Source organism: Alligator mississippiensis, chromosome 3, assembly GCF_030867095.1.
Source record: "Alligator mississippiensis isolate rAllMis1 chromosome 3, rAllMis1, whole genome shotgun sequence".
In the NCBI taxonomy this organism is placed as follows: Eukaryota; Metazoa; Chordata; order Crocodylia; family Alligatoridae; genus Alligator; species Alligator mississippiensis.
In genome coordinates this window covers 6,365,205-6,387,416 of record NC_081826.1, presented here as the reverse complement: position 1 = coordinate 6,387,416, position 22,212 = coordinate 6,365,205, and the positions used below count along the sequence as shown (strand labels likewise).

The 22,212-nt window shown below is 50.0% G+C and overlaps 2 non-coding genes across 2 annotated transcripts; one reads left to right on the top strand and one right to left on the bottom strand.

Moving 5' to 3' along the window:
* Nucleotides 1–330: 330 nt before the first annotated feature.
* On the bottom strand, nucleotides 331–403 carry TRNAK-UUU (transfer RNA lysine (anticodon UUU)). Its single transcript has one exon. It is a non-coding gene; the product is annotated as a tRNA-Lys (tRNA).
* A 252-nt stretch (nucleotides 404–655) lies between these two features.
* On the top strand, nucleotides 656–728 carry TRNAK-UUU (transfer RNA lysine (anticodon UUU)). Its single transcript has one exon. It is a non-coding gene; the product is annotated as a tRNA-Lys (tRNA).
* The last annotated feature ends 21,484 nt before the right edge of the window (nucleotides 729–22,212 follow it).

The window sequence follows — 22,212 nt, the reverse complement described above, 5'->3', positions numbered from 1 at the left end:
TTAGCCTTTCTTGAGATGCCTCGGTAGGTGCATGCCAGTTTGATTCACTCTTACTGCATTGGTGGCTTATGCTCATTTTTTTTGTCTATCATGACACCCAGGTCTCATTAAGATGTGGTGCTAGCAAGTGTAGCACTACTGAGCCTGTGTGTTGTGGATTATTTCTCCCCACATGGGACATGTAACATTTCTCCACATTAAACAAGAATACTTTGTCAACGGGGGGACTTTAACCCAAAAGGGCAGCTGGCAGACCCATGAACCAGTGCTTGGGACTAACCCCATCCACTCTCATACCCTCACAGGGGAGGGCATAGGTACACATTATATTGCCTGAACAGGGACTTGAACCCTGGACTCTCAGATTAAAAGTCTGATGCTCTACCAACTGAGCTATCCAGGCTCATGTATTTTCTTATGCCCATTTCCAGGCTCATTCCCAGGGCCTACACCCTAGGCTTGAACTCACCACCTCCCCAGGCCAAGCTCAGCACCCTTCACAAATGGGATTTGCAATGCAGATTAGTTCGGAGCTGGACTTGCTGCGTGGCTCAGACCCTTGTGTGCTGAGCTTGGCCTGGGGTCATGGTAAGTTCAAGACTATGGTATGGGCACTGGGATTCAGACTGGAAGTGGGGCATGTTAAACTATGTGGGCCTGGATAGCTCAGATGGTAGAGCATCAGACTTTTAATCTGAGGGTCCAGGGTTCAAGTCCCTGTTCAGGCAAGATCCTGCAAAGGCATAATGGTTGAATAGACTGGGTTATGCCCAAGTACAGGCCCAGATTCTGCCAGTTGCCCTTTTGGTTTCAAATCCAGCCATTGTCAAAATCTTCTCATTTAATATGGAGAAATGTAAAGTGCTCCATGCAGGGAGAAGTAATCCACAACATACTTACAGGCTCAGCAGTGCTATGCTTGCTAGCACCACATCTGAATGAGACCTGGGTGTCCTGATAGACAACAAAATCAACATGAGCCACCAATGTGATGCCATAGCTGGCAGAGCTAACCAAACACTGGTATGCATCTACCAAGGCACCTTGAACAAAGCTAAGGATGTCATCTTCCCACTCTACTCAGCCATGGTGAGACTGTAGCTGGAGTACTGCATCTAGATCTGGGTGTTGCACTTCAGGAAGGATATGGAGAAGCTTGAAAGTGTCCAAAAAAGGGCCACACACATGATTAGAGGCTAGAGACGGGCTGTGTGAAGCTTTGGTCACTGATTCAATTCAGCGGAGATTCAGCCTGATTCGGCAGCCAAATCTCTGAATCCAAATCGAATCAGGAGACCCATTAATCTCTCCAAATCAAATCGGAAGCCTCGGATTTGATTCAGAGAGATTCAATGATTCGGACATATATGTTTTTTCAAGGTACCAGGCGGCTCATGAATGCTGAGATGATGGGGTGGATGGAGCGTCCCATGGGAGTATTGGGGGCGGTCCTCAGCATGCTTGGTGGTGGACCCTCTCCGCGGCTCAGTGACTGCTGCCTCCAGGTTCTGTGGGGAAAACTGGGGTCACCCCGTGGCCAATTGCTGAGCTGGGAGGGTGGCAGGGGAGGTGGGTCCCCCATGCGCTTGGCGGCAGACTTGGGAATGGACTGGAAATACTTCTGGTCCACTTCTGGGCTCACCGCTGAGCATGTGGGGTCCCTCCTCCCCACGCTCCTGTGGGACGCTCCATCTGCCTCAGCATCTCAGCGTTCATGAGCCGCGCCTGGTACCTTGAGGTATATAGCAAAAACATTTAAAGCTGTGTCTATGGCCGAATCGCTGATTCTCTGAATCAGCATTGAATCTTCAGATTCAGATTTGGCTAAAATGAATTGGGGCAGTGATACGAATCAACAAATCGAATAACTGTCCCCAATTTGGGCTGAATCCGAATTGAATATGTCCCGTTTCACACACCCCTACTAGTTAGTATATAAATAGTTATTAGTATCTTTTTTGGGTATGTATATATTGATTTCTATGGTCTTTTGTACCTCCCCCTTTCTCCTTATGTAAATAAATTATATATAGTTAAGTACCAAGTGTTGTCTGATCGAAGGTTTCAAGGCTCCAGGTATCCTTTTGTAGGGGAACGCTCCACACTCTAGGAAGGAGGGCTCCAAGGCAGAGACCCCAGGGATCCATAATTGGCTGCAGCTGGCAGGTAGCTCCACTTCCCTGGTTACACCTGAATACAAGCATATAGGTGCCAGGAGGACTTTTCTAGCAGTAAGCTAGTTGTCTGGGGAATTTTCATGTCTTCAGGGTCAGGCAGTAGCTGAGTATATGTGAGGATCGAAATTTGGGACTTAGGGATTCAGCCCTAAAGAAACCATCAGCGTTGCCCTGAGATGCCTGAAGAACAGAACAAAGCAGGGAGCTGATAGCTTGGGTTTCCAAATGACTTCTTTCTCTGCTTGGATCTTTTCTGAGTGAGTCCCTGCTATCGCAAAGGGATGGCAGGCTCCACATTTTCACATACAGCTTTTCTTACCCAGAAAATGCACAAAGCTAATTAGTTTGTGTCACGGTGGGCGCATCTACATGTGTGGTCACCTGTGCGGTTGTTACTGCGCAATACTTGCAAAAGTAAAAAGTGCTAAAGCAAGTACTGCACAGTCCCAGCACTGCACAAGTTGTTTCCAACTTTACTGGCTATAGCAACAAACTACTGCACAGTATCTCATTGCTACTGTGCAGTAGCTGCAGCGTCACAGTTCGTGCCCATCGATGCTATGTCACCGTAGCTCATTGCTATGGTGACATAGCGTCTTGTGTAGATGCGCCGAGTCAGTGCAATTTGGTTCTTTGAATAGAAGAACAGTGTCCCCATCCTGTCTGTATATCCATTGTATTTATGCTGGCCCTCAGCACTGGAGCATGACTAACTCAAATTTTTTTAACCCATTGATCTTCCCAAATATTTGCTTAACTCAAAATGTCAGGGGCAACCATGGAAACATAGCTTTAAAATTCCCCCCACCCCAAGTAGTTTACATGCAACCAAAAGGTCCTGATTACAAACAGAAAGTCTAGCTGTGTAAATAGCTGTGTAATATCATTATTAACACAGAGTTTACCATTTAAATAGCAATACTCAACCAGGTGTGCTCCTGGCATTGAGAAACTCACTGTGGGAGCTCTAAAGTGTTTGCAGGTGAATGAAGAAGTTAGTCTTAATTATGTCTTGTTTGGCTTGCCTCTTTAAGTAGCTCATCTTTTCCTAGCATGAGCAAATGCCAAGTCTTTCCCCCTTTTTGTCATTAGCCAAGTGACCCAAATTAAATTAATCCGTGATTGAAATGGTGGTGTTATATTACAGAGAAAAAAAATATGGAAGTCTGACAGAATGGATGGTGATTTACTTTGGTCTTAGAAGACCTACAAGTAAATGTGTTTTGCTAGAACCAGTAAAAGAAATCTCAGTGATGCACACCTTAAAATGTAGCAAGATACATTCATTCAAAAGCATGATTTAGGGAGGAAAACAGCATATATAAGCTTTCCAAGACTGATCAGACCTGCCACACACACCCTTTCTGCTATATTTTCTTGCAAGCGGTAGGTTGTTCTCATGATCCCTCCAGCTTACTGCAGGAGTAAGTATTAGTTATTTTATAAGTAAGCCCTTAGATTGTGCTATGTCTTGGTTAGTAAATTTTGCTGGGGAGGAAGCAGCAGTATTTGCCCATCGATGATCTATTGAGGTCCCTTCCGACCCTAACATCTATGAATCTATGAATCTTTTGACACTCAGGCTGCTCATAGCACATTTCATGGAGGACATAGTGTTTCACAGTAGTAATGATAACATTGCTAATCACGCCATCAAGTCTTATGCAGTGTTTTCATTGCCAGATCTCAAAGGATGTAAGAAATTCTTATCTGCTATTTGGAATAAAAAAAAAAAAATGTTTTCAGCTATTCACATATGAGGAGAGAATTTTCATGCCAATATCTGCTCATTTTGATTCTCAGGTACTTTGATACTATTTATATTCCCCTGCTGAGTGTTGGCTGTGAGAAGTGAAATGTGGTCTCCTTGTGTTAAATTACAGGACCTCAGTATTGCCAACCCAAGTTCAAAAACAGGGAGAGACAGCTTCCCCAGAATCACATATCAGCTTAAAGAGTCATGAGCTATTTTAAAGGTAATAAATTCAGTGACCTTTCCCTTTTCCTTATTGTGCATGAGTCTTTCTCGGGGTTGATGTGTTTTAGGTTTTCTTGACCCCCCCTGCACCCCCCTGGCTCAGTGATCAGCCTTGGGGGGACTCCGGGGGCCCCCCAGACACAGGAGGCAACAGTTGCCAAGCTGGGGGGCACGGGGGGAGGGAGGGGGAGGCGCCCTATGCTCTCCCCAGCGGACCCAGAAATGGACCAGCAGTGCTTCTGGTCCACTTCCGGGTCTGCTGCCGAGTGTGCTGGGGAGCCCCCCATGCTTCTGTGGGATGCTCCATGCGCCCCAGCATCGCGGCATTCACGAGCTGCCTGCTACCTAGAGGTATGGAGAAACAACGTTTAAAGCTGCATCTATGGCCGAATCACTGATTCTCTGAATAAGCATTGAATCTTCAGATTCAAATTTGGCCAAATTGAAACAGGGACAGTGATCCGAGTTAATGAATCAAATCACTGTCCCTGATTCACATGTACCTCATTGCCTGGCTTGGCTCACCCCACAGCAGGGCTCACGTGGTCCCGTGCCACTGTCAAAGCTGGGGCAGTGAGGCGGGGAGCAGAGGCGGAGCAGGGGATGCAGCTGCAGCCACCTGTGCCCTGTGCACAGACCGGGGGCCATGTGACCCCCTGGGCTCCCCAGCACCACCTCTGGAGGAGCCTCCGGGCTCTGAGTGTCCCATGGCCCAGCCTGGCTGGGGCCACATTCAGAGTGACTGGGGCCTCTCCCGGGCCGGGTCATGTGACCAGCAGAGCCTGACAGGTCATGCAGGGGTGCAGCATGGGGGCCAAGGGGGCAGTGCAGGTCCTCCTCCCCTGCCTTCCCCACTGTGTGTGCAGTGGTGGGAGCCACCCACCTCTGGCAAAGGAGGAGAGGCCAAGCTCTTATGGCCCCAGAGCCTGGCCCAGCCTGAGCACAGCCCACCCCCACCCTGCTGGGATCAGCTCAGAACAGCCTCAGCCCCAGTCCTCCCTGGCCCTTCTGGCAGAGGCAGTGTGCCGCCACAACTCCCCTCCCTTTCCCAGCTCCCATTCTGGCTCCCTGTGTAGCACCCTGTGGCTGTGCTCCCCCTCCTCCCAGCATGCCCCCCATGGCTGCAGCTGGCAGTCACTCCCTGTGGGAGAGGGGTGCAGCCACAGGGCGCTGTGCGGGGAGCAGGTGTCGGGTGAGTCTCACCTTCTGGCCACGTGCTTCAGCCTGTGTGCGCTGCCCACACACCCCATGCCCATTCCCTGCAGCACCCTCTGGCTGTATGCCAGGCCCTGCCACATGCCACAACCCCCCACAGGGCCACAAGCCACACCCCTTGCCTCCCCTTCCCCCCGCGCAGTGGAGCACACCCTGGTCCCCACTGCCTCCACCTGGCCTGTGTGTCAGTAAGGCTCCAGGCAGCACATGCGCAGTTGGCTCGGAGCGTTATGGACAGACAGACACACAGCTGGAAAGTGCTAGGGCTTTTGTTATATTAGAATAACTATTATACATATGCTACAGCAGTATGAAACCCCAAGCTGCCTCTTCTTCTGGAAATTTGGGAGCAGTCTCTGAGGAAGGGGGTGGGAGGGTCAGTGAGAACCCCTTACACTCAACTCTCAGGTTGGTTCCTAGATGAGTTTCATCCTATGTTGCTTTCAGTGATGTTGTACAACTCCTGGCGAGAAAGCCACACTGGTTCTGGATGCAAATAACAACCCAGTCTTTTACACGCTCACAGGAGAGGCAGCCAACTTCTGACTCACCCATATGGGTAAGCCCCTTCAGAGTCTTATACTCCAGAGTGTAGCAGTCATAGATCCTCCCTGGATCGGTCTTGTACTAATCGCCCCTCCTGTGAGGTGGGTGGCCTCAACCTCCTGTGGCCACAACCCGGCTCCTCCCTCTCAGCAGGGGCGCAGGCAAGCACCGTGCAACTTACTACCCAACTCCTGCACCCCGAGAGGGGTTTATGTCCTGTTCCACATCTAGGTGAAAACCTGCTGTGTTGCGATCCCTGCCTGCAATCTCTCTCTCTAGCGCTCAGAATTCAATGGGGTGGTCTCCCCTGTGTGGGACGGGTGACCTTCCCCACCTCCCCCTCATGGCCAGGCTGCAAGCATCCAGGGAAGGCTCCTCTGGGGCTACAATTAACTCCCCTAGAACGAACAAAAGATATGCTGACAGCCCCGTGCAGACATGACAGGTGTCGTCTTTCTCTGTCTCCCAAAACCTGCTGGCCCTTGAAGCAGCGCCTCGGTCTCTGCCATCCCGCTTTTGTCCCAGCCTTGTCCTGCTGACTTCAGGCTCTTCTGGAGCTCATTTGACTGCTCTGCTGGGTCAGCTCACCCCCATCTCTTTGATGCCCACGTGCTTCTCTCCTCCTGACTGCAGCACGTACCTTCTTTTATCCCCTCAGGGGGCCACACCCCCAGATAGCAGCTCATCCAATCAGGAGTTCGGAGCGAATTCTCCTATCACCTTGTGCCACATCCATGGATCATGGTTAGTCTAATCAGAAGTTTGGGTTGAATGGTCCAATCACACTGCACTTCCCTTGTTGCAACAATTTGAAGCATAAGCCCAGCCCGACAAAGACCAGGCTGTAAGAGAGCCTGATCCAACTCTGTTACACAGGTAGACATGCACCCACAGTTCTGCGCGGTTCAACACAATAACGTTTCATGAACTAGGTGTTCTTTGACTTATTATTACTGCTGGAGTAGCGTTCTCAGAAGGTGCCTATCAGACCACATCTTGCACAGACCCCAGCTTTTGTGCAGAACATGGGAGAACATTCGTGATGCATAAGGGGTGCACATAGGTGCACCTCCTGAGATCGGTCATGCACTCCCTGGGACCGCCAGTTGTGAAACCGGAAGTGCACTTCTGGTTTTACTTCTACTGCTGGCTCAGCAATTGGCCACTGGGGGACCCCCTGTCGGTCATCTGGTGCCCCCCCGGACTCGGGAGGCACCAGTCACCCATGTGGGAGACCCAGGTTCAAATCCTCCCCTGCAGGCATTGGAAGGGGGATTTGAACCCAGCCTAGCCGCTGCAGTATCGGGAGGTTGTAGTGGTGGGAGTTCTCATTCTCACCTCCTGAGGGAGTTCTGCATTATATGACATGCTTGAGTACTCGGTGGGCCAGAAAGGGACTGAGACTGACTTGGTAGCCTCATGGTTAGGGTGCCTAGCTGGGAGACATGAGCTCCACTCTCTCTTCTAGATAGGCAGAACTACTTACTTTAATTTATTTTGATTTGATTTGATTTATTTGCTGCCCCTCCCCACAAAAGGCTCGGGGCTTACAAAAGAGGATGGACTAACTTATAAAACAGGAGAATGAACAAGGGAAGAAAGCAGTCTCCTTCCCCAGTGAATGCTGTCACCACTGGTGTAAAGAAGAGCAGGGAGAACACCTCTTAGGGACCTTTTACACGACATGTGTTGTTTCGATACACGTTACAAACAGTACCAAAAATCGCCACTTTGCTAGGTTTGTCGCATGTGAAAATACACGTTGACATTCTTTTATCATGGTAGGTTTCGATTTATTGTGGCAAGTTAGACCACCTCCAACATGTTTTATTTTTACTGTGGTCAGTTGTTCTACCAGGTTTAATTTTATCGTGAAAGTTTTGTTACGTGTATTCTTGCACACAGGCAAAATCGCCACGTTCCCTCTTCTGGCACGGTTTGTCCACTAGGTGCCCTCTAGTGTTTTTACTAGTAATAGCACATTAACCAGTTATGAGTGTGTCCCAGGGGACCTGGGATGCTGAAGGCCCCCAGGGCAACAAAGGGTCCCGCTTACCTCCTGCAGAGCCAGAAGAGCCGAGGGAGGCACACGCGCCAAGAATGCCGGCGCGGGTTATCAGCTGGGCATTTATCCAGCTGCGGCAAAGCAGCGGGGGTGGGGGATGCCTTCCGGGAGGAACAAAAGGCGGCCCCGCTGAGGAAACGGGGTGGCAGAGCGGAGGAGGCTGGAGCAACGAGCCTCAGCAAGTGGGGAGTCAGCCACCACCCGCAGTGTGTGACAGAGAGAGAGGCGGAGCCAGACCCGGCTTCAAGAGATGGAGCGAAGCAGCCGACAGCAGTACTGGTGGGGTAGCCAGCACTGTGATTATCGGCTCAGCCAGTGGGGAAACCGGCGGCAGCACCGGTAGCAGGACCGGAAGAGGAGCTGGCAGGAGCCTGGTCAGTGTAACTGGTGAAGAAACCAGCTACAGCACCGTCAACAGAGCCGGAAGACAGGTTGACGGGGCCCCAGGCAGCCTAGCTGGGGAAGGAACCACCTGCAGCACCAGCAATAGAGCCGGGGGAGGAGCTGACTGGATCCCCGACCGCAGAGCTGGTGGAGGAGTCAGCAGCTTTGTAAGTGGCAGGAGCGGCAGAGGAGCCAGCCACGTCGGAAGAGGGAGCACTGGTGAGGTAACCGGATGCACCATACAGAGGGGAACCAGTGGTAGATACGGCTACCTCACGGACCGCTGGAGTGAAGCAGGTACCGGGTCAGAAGGGCCGGGATGGCAGCCCAGTAGGCAGTACGCCCAGCCTGAAGACCGTTACTGATGGCCGGTGCACTGGGGGTGAGAGGGAGGCAAGCCAAGGACGACGTTGAGTCCATAGGAGGTAGGGCCTAAGGTGGTGAGTGGCCGGGGTGTAGGGGAGGACGGAGCCCTGAAATTACCCGCCAAGGAACGCGCCGACGCCGGGGGATACCCCAAGGGAAGACCCCCCATTGAAGGTACAATCAAAGTCGTGGCAGACGAGTTCAGGGGTCCCCCTGATACCAGCAGAGGTAACCTCCGGGGTGCACCCGCGAACCCAGGGCACACGAAACCTTGGGCCTGGGCAAAGGCAGCGCAGGAACACCTAGTCGAGTGGAGGTGGGTACAAGTGTTAAACGTGTTACATGCAAAATAGTAACGGGAATCATCGCGGTACATTGCGAGAGTGAATAACCCTAGAGATTATCTTTAGGTAGAAAAAACCAACATCGTGTACAGGCGCCCTTACTTGTGGAAGAAAGGAGTAACCTAGCCTAACTCCAGGAAATGGCTCAGGGCTGGGAATCTAGATGGGGGGATGCAGAGGATGACCTGAGAGGGGTGAGGCCTATTCTCTACTGCATCCCCAGCATTTCCTTTTGGCTCCGGTGGCTCTGCACTCAGCATGCTGGCTGTTGTGTGCCCCACTCTGTGGACCCTTGGTCTGCCTGTAAGGAATTTGGAGGTCTGTATCAGGCAGGTTTCCACCAGGTGGAAGGGCCCTGAGAATGAGTCATTGCCAAGCAGAGAATTAACTGCTGGGTTCTTCCACAGTCCTGCAAGTTCTTACAATATCCAGACAAGATAGGGAACTATCATCAGCCCCCTTTTCCACGGGGACTGAGAAACGATGCAACATTTCAGGGTATGTCGGCAGCATGTCCCTAGCCCACCCCGGGAGGGATGCTCTTTGAAGATGCTGGCGGTGTCTCCATCCCCACAGGGGATCTGTATCAGTGTTGGGAACTAAACCCGGCTTGACTGACAGCAGGTCTGGCGTGTTTAGCCCAAAGCCATTTTCCCTCCCTCACCAGATGAACCCCCCAAGTCCACCGAAGATGAGGTCTCATGAAAGACGGAGCAGCTGGTGCCGTCTAAACGCCTGTGGAGACTCTAAATTCACCAGCTGTTTTACAGCTAACTGAATTCTCCAGCACCGCGGCGGCTGCCTCCCCACCTGCTTTCCTTGTTAGTCTGCATGCTGCTCTCACACTCAGATCGGCTGCCCACACAGAGACAGATGCACAGAGGAGCCTGGTCTGTCGTACCTCCCTGTCTATCTCAATTACCTGTTGGAGCTTTATAATGGCTGCTTACTACCGCTGAGAGGCTGTGGGTCTTGGCCTTGGGCCACACGCAGGCAGACATTGCATTAGCAGTGCTTTTAACTGTACCTGCTGTGTCGGCTCCGATAGCTGCGCGCTTGGGAGTCAGATCAGGTTGATGAACTGCGGCTATTTCTTTTCTTTGATTGTAGGCAGCGCCTTTCCATTGCTTCCCCCCCCTGCCGTGCAGCCTTCAGCTCTGCAGACAAGAAGGTTGCCAGGGCTGCAACCTCTCCTGCCACCCTTTTCGTCTATTTATAGTCCCGCTACAGCATTTCAGATTCCAGCCGATGCTCCCCTTTGTGCTGTGCATGCCTTTTAGCACCCAAAGCAAAACTAGGGGATGTTTCTGTCTTCTCTGTGTTTGCTTGTTTGGTCCAGGTTTTTTGGTGCACAACTTTGGGCAGGTTGCCCACAGATACTTGTAAGAATATTGTGGGTGGGAAAGGTTTTTCTCATGTCCTCCTCAGTACAAATCATGCAAAAGGAAGGACTTTAGCAGTTTGGACACTTGCAATAAAAGGCACAGCAAAGGCCCAAACTGGCTCTCAGCACAGCCTGGGAAAATTCTGCTGTGTTATCTTTCAAAGCTATTGTCACCAGTGTTTTAATGCAGAATCTGGAAGCACTTCAAAAAGTTAAGAAAATATGGATGGGATTAGGGTAAGGCCTTGTCATTAATACAGTGGATGAGGACTCCAGAGGCCTGGGTTTTGTACCTAAATTTTAAGCAAACTCACTGCCAGCAAGTCACTTTTAATTTATTTTACTCAGTTTTCCCCTGTAGTATGGGAATACTCATGCTTCTTTTCTCCTACTCTTTGTCACTCTTATATGTTTAGGCTGTAAGCTTTTTGGGGCAAGGACTCTCTCTTACTTGCTGGATGCCATGTCTAGCACAATGCTAGGGTTACCATATTTCCAGGTCCAGAAGTGAGGACACCTGTTGGGGTGGGGGGGTGGGGAAGGGCAGGGGGAATATGAATATGATGGGGGGGCAGTGACATACCGTTGCCTTGCCCCTGCCCATTCTGTTGCCCCTCACTGACAAGCCACAACCCCCTCCAGCTTTGCTGCTGCCCCTCGCTCCAGACCCACTGACCCTGGCCCTGTTTGCCAGTGCCCCACTCCCAAACAGCACTACCCTGCCCCTCACCCCTTGCTGGTGCCCCTCACTCCTGACCTGCAGCCCCCTGGCACTGCCAGTGCCCTGCACATCCAACCCACAATCACCTGCCTTGTCCCCAATGCCCCTCATTCCCAACCTGCAGCCCTCTGCCTTGCCCTGAAACCCTGCCGGTGGCCCTCACTCCTGACCCACAGCCCCCAGCCCTGCTGCCGAAGCAGCTCCTGAATATCTCTCTTGCCAGAGCCCGCGCAGGGAGCATGTGGCCCCTCAACAGCCAATCACTTTGCGTGCTGCTCCCAGCCCCAAGCAGCCAGCCCAGGAGAGCAGAAAACCTGGACATTTGCTCTTATTTTTAAAAACCCACCCCGGATGTAACACAGGAGTCCAAAAAAGATGACGTCCAGGAAAAACTGGACATATGGTAACTCTAGCAGGTTGGTGCTTCTACATCCTGTTGTGTTGTTCATAATCTCATTCATATAGGCACAAGAAAGGCTAAGTTATAGGCAGAGGAAGGAATAGGACTTGGGATCCATTTACTAAGCTAACTATATCTCTGACTCCTCTGCATCTCACTGAGTACCCCTTCTCTCAGGTCCTCGGCCTCGAGCTTTCACCTCGCTTGGTTGGATTTGCCCATTTGTTCCCATCTGAGTCCAGCCCCTGGTTACTGTCCCTGTGAATGAACCATTGCAGCACCATTAGGTCTGACTTGGGCTCCAACCCTGCAGCATTGCTTTCTCTGAGGCAATGACAGTGGTGATCAGTGATCCAATAGCCTCCTTAAAGCAAAATATCATTTGTTTAGAAGAAAAAGCCTTTTGGGGATAGCAGATTTTTGGAAAAAGCCAAGAAAGCAGGCTGTATGCATACCTGTCTTTCCCTGAAGGCTTACAGCTCCCTGGATCTGTGCTGCTCGTAGCTGGAAGGTCATTGCATTGCCTGTCCACGGGATCCAATTGAACGCAATCATGCCGCCAGCCCTGGTATAAATTAGACTGGTGCAGTCATATCGGAAATCCTAATAACCCCGTACAGAGTAAGATCCTTGGACCATGGACCTGGTCACATAATGTTCCTGGAGAGCTACCTCTCAGAGTTTAGCATTGAATAAGACTCAGTTTCCTGGAGTCCTATCCAGCATCTTATCCACTATGTCACACTGCCTCCCTGCTTCACAATGGCCATAGACTTACCTTATTTCTTTTGATTAATAAATTAATCAAATAAAATAATAAATACCCAGCTAGAAAAAAGCTGCTCAAAGTAAGCAATGTGGACCATCAAAACCCTCCAGCCCCCTTCAGATCTTGCTCTCTGTCTTACACTGTACCGAAATTAACCCTATGAAGATGCTTGGAGGACTCTTAATGTGGGATTGAGTTCCAGACTTAAAAGTTTCCCAATAAGAACCATATTTCTGCTCATACCAAGGGGATTTTAGCAGTATTACCACAGCTGGGTTCACGCTATCACAGGTGGAGAAAGATGAGGCACTGATCTTCCTCTCTCTTAGGCTGCACTTGCACCTGTCCCTTTCCACTTCTTTGGGGTTACTCCTGATTTACCCTGGCCTAACTGAGATCAGAACTAGCCCCACAGTGTTTAGGGCTGTCAGGATTCAAACCTCTGAAAAATTTTCAGGACAAAGCCAACCCTTTGGGATTTCACCTGTAAACAGATGAGAAGCCCATGCAGAGTACAGAGCACAAGGCATTCCCTGAAGAATAGCAGCTAAGTAAGCAGCCCTGATGCATTAGACACTAGCTGTGATTCTGTTTATGTACTCTGCTATTTATGGAGCAAACCATGAATTTTCTTACCATGGCAACTGCTGCAGTACTTGGTATTTACAATATATATCCAATTTCTATGAATCATCATTAATGTAATTATCATTGTGACTAGTGGACTCTCGCAAGCAAGTGATTATGAAGTGAGCCCTTGGAATATATTGAACATATATTCTCTCTCACCCATCCTCTTCCAGCAAGGTCTAGCTCCTTGTTCTGATCTAGCTCCATGGGAATTCTGCTTCCATTGCAAAGCACTTGTCTTAATCAAGATAATTAGCTGAGCTGTGCAGTTCTGTATACAGTGGCTAAATTAAAATGCCTGATTTGTCATGGGAGCAGGTGAGCTATTAGACCAGTGGACTAAAGCAATTCTTGGCAGCGGTTCCTCTCTTCAGCCAGTCTCTTTCTTTTTCACAGGCTGTCCAGTTTACTGTGCAACACATGTCTGAGCCCTGCTGGCTTTCAAAACCGCATTTCTCTTTCCACTTTTTACAAAGTACACCAGATGATGAAGTGCCTGCTGTGTGTTTTGCCACTCGAGTCACCAGTTAGGGCCATTTGCTAGTCATGGTAGGCTGTCTTTGAAAGGGGCTCCCAGTTTGGTTGCTAGGACCACCACGACTTTTGACCTCCCCTCCCCACCCCATTCAACACCTTTTAAATTAACTCAATTACTTTGTGAAAATGGAGGTGGAACAAAGCTTAGCCATTTCAATGTGAAGAATACATCATTTGAAAGGAAGAATAAGTCATTCAATATATGAAACGACTAACTGGTAGATTCTTGTTTTTAGTTGCATGTGGAGTGTATGTGTTTTGCACATGAGCAGATCTCTTGAATCCTATTCTATGACTTTTTGGGTTTTGCTGAAGAAGTGGTACAAGTGTCTGCAGAAGAGTAACATTAACATGAATGACAGCCAGGATGACTGGGGTCTGTACCTGGCTCGAAGGCTAGGTACAGACAGTCAAAAACCCTGAGACTGAATTGATTCAATCTCCACGGGTTAGTCTCAACTGTATAAGATTGAACTGATAAGCAAGTGAACAGACATTCACTTTTGATTCTAGACACACAGCCATGGCCTGCAGTGGCCCAGGCCAGGAGTCGGGGGTGGTGCTAGAGCATACATCTCTGCTGGGCTGGAGCAGACAGCTTGGGCCGAAGCTAACCCACCCACCCTGCGAGGGGGGGCTTGCAGGGGAGGTGCGAAACATCGTGGGATGCTCGGGGACTATGTATTAATTTGAATCTGGAGGGGATCTGGGGCAGAATTTTAATAAACCAATATAACCTAAATCAGTGAAGTCTAATACTACATCCATCAGGTTTATCTTAACCAGTTTCAGCCATCTTGAAGTGGTTTACGCGCACTGAACTTCTGTTGTGTTACAGATTTGAACCAGTTTCCTATCACTTGTATCAGTTTATGTGTAATTTTTGTCCCTAGCCTAACAGACTACTTGACCTTGGCCAAGTGTTTGCCTTTTTCCTTAAGTTTACCCTTTCAGAAAATATGTATAACACATAGATATTGTCTTGCCTTGAAGTGAATATTTTTGCCTACTTATATAAAATTCCATTGGGCAACTAAATGGCAGATGAAATCCAAATGTAGATAAGTGTCAAAATAACCTAAATTATATCTACACTATAATGGACTCTACCACACAGGAAAGAGATTCTAAATAAAGGGTATTCTACATAAAATGTAAAGTATCATTATACCCCACTATAATCCCACGGTGCATCCACACCTTGAATCCTGTGCCCAGTTCTGGTCCCCACACCTCAAAAAGGAGATAGAAGAACTAGAGAAGGTCCAGAGAAGGGCAACAAGGATGACTAGTGGTTTGGTGGTGCTTCCATATGAAGTGAGACTGAAGAGACAAGGCCTGTTCAATTTAGAAAAGAGATGCTTGAGGGAGACATGATAAGGGTTTACAAAATACTAGGGTCACCGTACATCCAGGTTTTCCCAGATATGTCCTATTTTTGGGTCCTCCTATCTCCATCTGGGTGGTTTTTTGAAATCTGAACGAATGTCCAGGATTTTGTTCTACTCCGCTGGTGTGGGACTGCACCAGTCTAATTTATACCAGGGGCGGTGGCATGATTGCATTCAATTGGATCCTGTGGACAGGCAATGCAATGACCTTCCAGCTATGAACAGCACAGATCCAGGGATCTGTAAGCCTTCAGGGAAAGACAGGTATGCATACAGCCTGCTTTCTTGGCTTTTTCCAAAAATCTGCTTTCCCCAAAAGGATTTTTCTTCTAAACTAATGATATTTTGCTTTAAGGAGGCTGTTGGCTCACTGGTGGGAGTGTGGGGAGGGTGATTGGAGGCAGGGAGCAACACGTGCGTCTGTGCATGCACACACATGGCTGGCATGCAGCCTGGCAGGGTGGTAGGAGCAGGCCTGGCAGTTGGATGCAGGTAAGTCTGTGGGGACCAGGGGTTGGAGGGCCAAGCATTGGGGACTGTCTGGGTTGCAGGGGGTGGAGGGGATGGGTGTGTGAGGGAGGGTGCCTGCTGGTGCTGGGGGATGGTTTCTAGGTGCGAGGGCTGTGGCAGGGCACAGAGGCAGGAGGGAGGCACCTGCTCCTCCAGTGGGGGAAGGAGCTGGGGAGAGCTACATGGCTGGGCTAGTGGCACCGGCACCTGGTGCCCAAGTTCACAGGCATGGGGTACCTGGGAGACGCTGCCCAGGGTTGGCATAGCCAGGCACCCTGGCACAACACAGGACCCCCAGGCTGGGGCAGGGGGTGCTACAGGTGACCCCTCCTCCTTTCTCCATCTTGCGCCGAGGCTGGACTCACTCTGCTGATGCCTGCACGAGCTGGAGCTGCTGTCGTAGCTGACATATTTTGGCCTGATTGGGTCAGTGGCAGCTGCAGGCCTCCTTTGGCAGGGCTGGAAGGAGCAGGGGTGTTACAGGCCTGTAAGGAAGGGCACTGGTAGGGCTTGGGGGCTGTGAGTGGGAAGTGGGGGACACTGGCGGGACTGAGGGTGTTTGGGCCAAGAGTGCAGGGCACTGGCAGTGCCAGGGGGCTGTGTGTTGGTAGTGAGGAGCACCAGCTTGGCTGGGGGGTGGGGGGCGGGGTCAGGGACTATGGGTAGGGAGTGAGGGATGCCAGCAGGGCCAGGGGGCTGTGGTCAGGAGTGAGGGGCAGCAGCAGGTGCAGGGGCTGCGGGTTGGGACTGAGGGGCATTGGTATAGCCAGGGGCTGAGAGTTGGGAATGAGGTGTCCCCGCAATAGGTGCCTTCTTTTTTGAAACTGGAAATATGGTAAGCTTATGAAATACTACATGGTGAAGAGAAAATGAATAGGGATGTATTTATTATCTCTCACAATGCAAGAACTAGGGGTCACAAAATGAAACTAGTAGGTGCAAAGTTTAAAAATAATCGAAGGAAGTTATTTTTCATGCTGCTTGCAAACTGGTGTGTTTGCCATCCCTGTTTGCTCCCTGTCTGCTGGGAGCAAGAGGAAGAAGGGGAAGAGGAAGAGTAGCCAGGCACCAGATCCTGCTCTGGGAAGGTAGGTGAGCCAGGGCTGCCTGTGTGTTTGGCTTGCTGAGTGTTTGTTTGATGGGCTGTGAGTGGTTTGGGAGTGTGCTCTGAGCAGCTGGGAGTGCTGCTAGCTGAGTGATTGCCGGTTGATTGCTGCCTGTGGATAAAAAAAGCCCTAACAAGGGTGTGGAGCTAGTCCAGGCCCAGCAGGGTATAAAAGGAGCCTCCTGGAGCACCCAGGGAGTGAGGGAACAGGGACAGAAAACAGAGCATATTGTAAGTAGTTCACTGCCATTCCCCCTCTTTGAAGGGGAGCCTTTAAGGTAAGCCTTTTCTTTAATTAAAAGTAGCCTATATAGTAACTTAGTGTAAGTAGCTAAAACTCAGCAATTAAACCAATACTCAAGCCCCTTGCTTAACTAGAGTCCCAAGCGAAGGGAGCTTATTAGGGAGTTTGCCTGGAAACTCTCTCAGCTTTCTCCAGTGTAAGCTTGATGAGAAGAAGCAGGGAAAAGGGAAGCTTTCAGGACCAAGGAGCAGCGACCTGGCCAGATTATATTTGGTAGGGAAAGTCTGCTTGGACAGAGGGGCAGAAAGAGAGAGGCAGCAGATTAAGGGACCCAGAGAAATGGCTGGAGGACTTGGCAATGCCAAAGCCACTGCCATTGCCAGCTCTTCTCCTTGCATCTTTGTGGTGTCTGTCCAGGCAAGACCGATCACTGTTGGGACTTCCACACAGGCCCTGGTTTGGCATCATGCAGAATGTGCCTTGCAGGGTCCTTCCAGGGACAGGCAGGTCGGGGAGTGCCTGCGATGTAAGCGGTGCCTCCTGGTGGTGTCCCTCAGGGCAAGAGACCTACAGGAGGAGACAGTGAGGCTCCAAAGCTTCCTCTGCTATGAGGACTTCATTGATTTGATGCTGGAGGGGAGCTCTAGGATCGTGGAGGAAGGACTGCCAGAGGCAGCACTAGAGAAGGGAGAGGACATGAACTCCCAGGAAGCTGGGTGCTGGAAGCCTGTGACCTCCGGAAGCAAGGAGAAACCTTCACCTCCACCTGCAGTTGTTTGCCTGAAGAACAGATATGGAGCCCTAGGAACAGAGGAGAAGCACGTTTCCTTGGTGGAAGAGACCAGCTCAGGCCTCCCCAAAGTTGGGAGGATAGAGACCACTGCCACAAAAGGAAGCAAGGGGTGATGGTGGTTGGAGACTCCCTTTTGTGTGGGATGGAGGCATGCATCTGCTGGCATGATCTGTTATCTTGGGAGGTCTGCTGTTTACCCAGAGTCCAGATCCAAGATGTCATAGAAAGATTACTGAGACTCATCCAGTCTTTTGACTACTACCCCATGCTGCTCATCCATGTGGGCACCAATGATAATGCCAGGGGGGACCCTGGGCATATCAAAAGTGACTACAGGCCTCTGGGTGCAAGGGTGAAGGGGACAGATGCTCAGATGGTGCTCTCCTTGATCCTTCCAGTCAAGGGGAAGGGTCCAGGCAGGAGCAGATGCATCTTGCAGATCAATGCATGGCAGATGATGTTGCCAGCATGGCTTGGGCTTCTTTGCCCATGGGATGTTGTTTCAAGAAGAAGGATTTGCTAGGAAGAAATGGGATCCAACTGATGAAGAGAAGGTAGAGCATCTTTGCAAACAGGCTCACTAACCTACTGAGGAGGGCTTTGAAGTAGGCTCACCAGGGGATGGAAAACACAACTTGAGGTAAGTGAGGAAGTGGGTGATCTGGAGGAAGCAAAAGCAGGAGGGGGCAACAGGGGAGGCCTTTGCATTCTTCCTCAGAAAGTAGTGCAATTAGCTAGTTATCTTAGGAGTTTGTACATGAATGCACGGAGCCTGGGAAACAAGCAGGAAGAAATGGAAATCCTCATACGGTCACAGAACTATGATGTGACCAAAATAATAGAGACTTGGTGGGAGCTCACATGGCTGGAGCACGGTCATGGATGGGTCCAAACTGTTCAGGAAGGGCAAGCAGGGGAGAAGAGGAAGAGTTATGCTGCATGTAAAACAGCTGTACGAGTGCTCAGAGCTCCTGTACGAAACTGGAGACAGGCCTGTTGAAAGTCTCTGGGTTAAGGTCAGAGGGGAGAGCAACAAGGGTGATGTGGTGAGGGGCTGCTATAGACCACCAGACCAAGAGGATGAGGTGGATGAGGCTTTCCTCAAACAGGTAGTGGAAGTTTCCTGATCACAGGCTCTGGTTCTCAAGGAAGACTTCAATCACCCTGACATCTGCTGGGAGGGCAATACAGCAGCGCGCAGGCAACCCAGGAAGTTTTTGGAAAGTGTTGGGGGCAACTTCGTGGTGCCAGTGTTGGAGAGACCCACTAGGGGCTGTGCTCTTCTTGTCCTGCTGCTCACAAACAGGGAAGCATTGCTGGGGGATGTAGAAGTGGATGGCCAGTTGGGTAGCAGTGACCATGAGATGATCAAGTTCAGGATCCTGACCAAATGAAGGAAGGAGAGCAGCAGAGTATGGACCCTGGACTTCAGAAAAGCAGACTTGGATTCAGGGAACTGATGGGCAGGATTCCCCCAGGAGGCCAGTCTGGTGGGGAGAGGAGTCCAGGAGAACTGGCTATATTTTAAAGAAACCTTACTGAAGGCACAGGAACAAACCATCCCGAAGTGCAGAAAGAATAGCAAATGTGACAAGTGATGAGCTTGGCTTAGCAGAAAACTCTTTGGTGACCTTCAGCATAAAAAGGAAGCTTACAAGAAGTGGCAGCTTGGACAAACAACTTGGGAGGAGTATAAGGGCATTGCTTGGGCATACAGGGATGAAGTCAGGAAGGCCGAAGAGAAACTGGAGTTACAGCTAGCAAGACATGAAGGGTAACAAGAAGAGACTCTACAAGTAAGTCAGCAACAAGAGGAAGGTCAGGGAAAGTGTGGGTTCCTTACTGAATGGGGAGGCAACCTAGTGACAGAGGATGCAAAAAAGGCTGAAGTGCTCAGTGCCTCTTTTACCTCAGGCTTCCCAGGTAAGGTCAGCTTCCAGACTACTGTACCTGGCAGCATAGTTTGGGGAGGAGGCGAGCAGCCAGCAGTGGTGAAAGAACAGGTTAGGGACTATTTGGAAAAGGTGGACGTGTACAAGTCCATGGGGTCAGACAAGATGCACCTGAGGGTGCTAAGGGACTTGGCTGATGTGGTTGCAGAACCACTGGCCAGCTTTGAAAACTTTGAAAGGCAATTGGGAGAAGTCCCAGACAATTGGAAAAGGGGCACATCTAGTGTCCATCTTTAAGAAAGGGAAGGAGGAGAATCTGGGGAATTACAGACCAGTCAGCCTCATCTCAGCCTCTGGAAAAAAATCATGGAGCAGGTCCTCAAGAAATACATTTCTAAGCACTTGGAGGAGGAGGAGGTGATTAGGAGCAGTCAGCATGGATTCAGCAAGGAAAAGTCATGTCTGACCAACTTTGTTGCCTTCTCTGATGACATGGCAGGCTCTGTGGACACGAAGAGAGCAGTGGACATGATACCCCTCGACTTTAGCAAGATTTTGATAAGATTTTCCACAAGATTCTTGCAAGCTAAGGAAGTACGGGTTGGATGAATGGACTGTAAGGTGGATAGAAAACTGGCTGGATCATCGGGCTCAAAGGGTAGTAATCAATGGCTTGATGTCTACTTGGCAGCCGGTATCAAGTAGAGTGCGCCAGAGGTCAGTCTGGGGCTGGTTCTGTTCAGTATCTTCATCAACGACCTGGAAAATGGCATAGAGTGCAGGCTCAGGAAATTTGCAGAAGACACCAAGCTGAAGTGAGTAGTAGATATGCTGGAGGGTTGGGCTAGGATTCAGAGAGACCCAGGCAAATTGGAGAGTTGGAACAAAAAAAATCTACTGAGGTTTGATAAGGACAACTGTTCCATCCTGAGTGCAGGACTTTGCAATCCAGGCACTGCTACAGGATGGGGACCAACAGGCTAAGCAGCAGCTCTGCAGAAAAAGGACCCAGGGGTTACTGTGGACAATAATCTGAATATGAGCCAGCAGCGTACACTTGTAGCAAAGAGGCTAATGGCATCCTGGGCTGCATTGGTAGGAGCATTGCCAACGGATCAAGGGAAGTGATTATTCCCCTCTATTCAGCACCAGTGAGGACACATCTGGAGTCCTGTGTCCAGTTTTACCTCCCCCCCCGAAAGGATGTGGACATATTGGAGAGAGTCCAGTGGAGGGCAACAAAAATGGTGAGGGGGCTGGGGGACATGACTTGTGAGGAGAGGTTGAGGGAACTGTGCTGATTTAGTTTAGAGAAGACCGAGGGGGATTTGATAGCAGCCTTCAACTCCATGAAGGAGGGTTGCAAAGAGGATGGAGCTGGGCTGTTCTCAGTGGGGGCAGATGGCAGGATGAGGAGCAACGGGCTCAAGCTGCAGCAAGGGAAGTTGAGGTTGGATATTAGGAAAAGCTCTCTCACTAGGAGGGTGGTGAATCACTGGATCAGGTTACCCAGAGAAGTGATGGGTTCTCCATCGCTGGAGGTGTTAAAGACCTGGATCAACAAAGCCTTGGCTGGGAGGATGTAGTCGGGGCTGCTTTGACCAGGAGATTGGACTAGACGTCACCTCCTGAGCTGTCGCCTAACCCTCATTGTCTGTGATTCTATGTCCAAGGGCCCTTATGGAGGGCTGTAGAGTCAGGGCAACCACTGGGCATCTGTCCCTGGAGAGATGTGAACAGTGGCTGCACTAATTAAAAGTGTCTGATCATCACATTGAACAAGCTTTAGATCAAAGCACCTCACTGCCTTTTTTCAGCATGGGGATGCTGATGCATGTGATGGTAGAGTCTGCCGGACAGTGGCAATTTCCCTGCTTCAGGTTAATCGAGTCTGCTCTGACGCGCTTGATTTCCAGCACGTCAGAGACAACTCCCTGCACATCTATAGGAAACCCCTATCCTTAGAGGTTTTTAAGACCATGCTAGACAAAGCCTTAGCTTGGATGATCTAGTTGGGGATGTTCCTTCCTTGAGCAGGGGGTTGGACTAGATGTGACCCCCTGAGGTCCCTTCCCACATTCATTTTCTATGAGTCTAATTAAAATATGGAACGTGTTGCCACCAGATGTTGTGGGAGCTGACAGCTTTGCCAGATTCAAAAGGGGATTGGGCACATTCCTGGAGGAAAGGTGCATCAGTAGCTATTGATCATGGGAGTTAGGGATATGGCCTCTGAATCAGAACTTCCTAGACCTAAAAAGCCGGAGGCTGCAAGTGTGAGAAACAGTGGGGATAAAACAACTGGTCATACCCAGTTCCCTCTTACTTTCAGCATCCACTCACTGCCCCTGTGTGGCACAGGAGATTGGGCAAGATAGACATATGGTCTGCCTCGGCAGTTCTTATACTCTTCTTATGTTCTTACCTTTCCATACTCTTGGCTCCTTGGCTTCATGGCAGCTATGTGGAAGACCACCGTTGAGCTTCAGAAGGTCTACATCACTTACCGTCACCCTGAAGTAAAGGGTAATCGCTGTTAGCTATGACTGCTATGGGATCTATGCGCTAATATTCCACTGGGCTGCTTTCATTTAATTCCATCCAGCAAAGGACCATGGCATTCATTAATAACAATTAGTGTAAATGACTCAATGAGTGCTATTTCAATTCCAGTAATAGAGGACAATTAGTAAAACTGAATTAGTGTAAATGATTATTTGGCTTTTTTTGAGAAACAAACCAAACAATTAAAATAATGGGC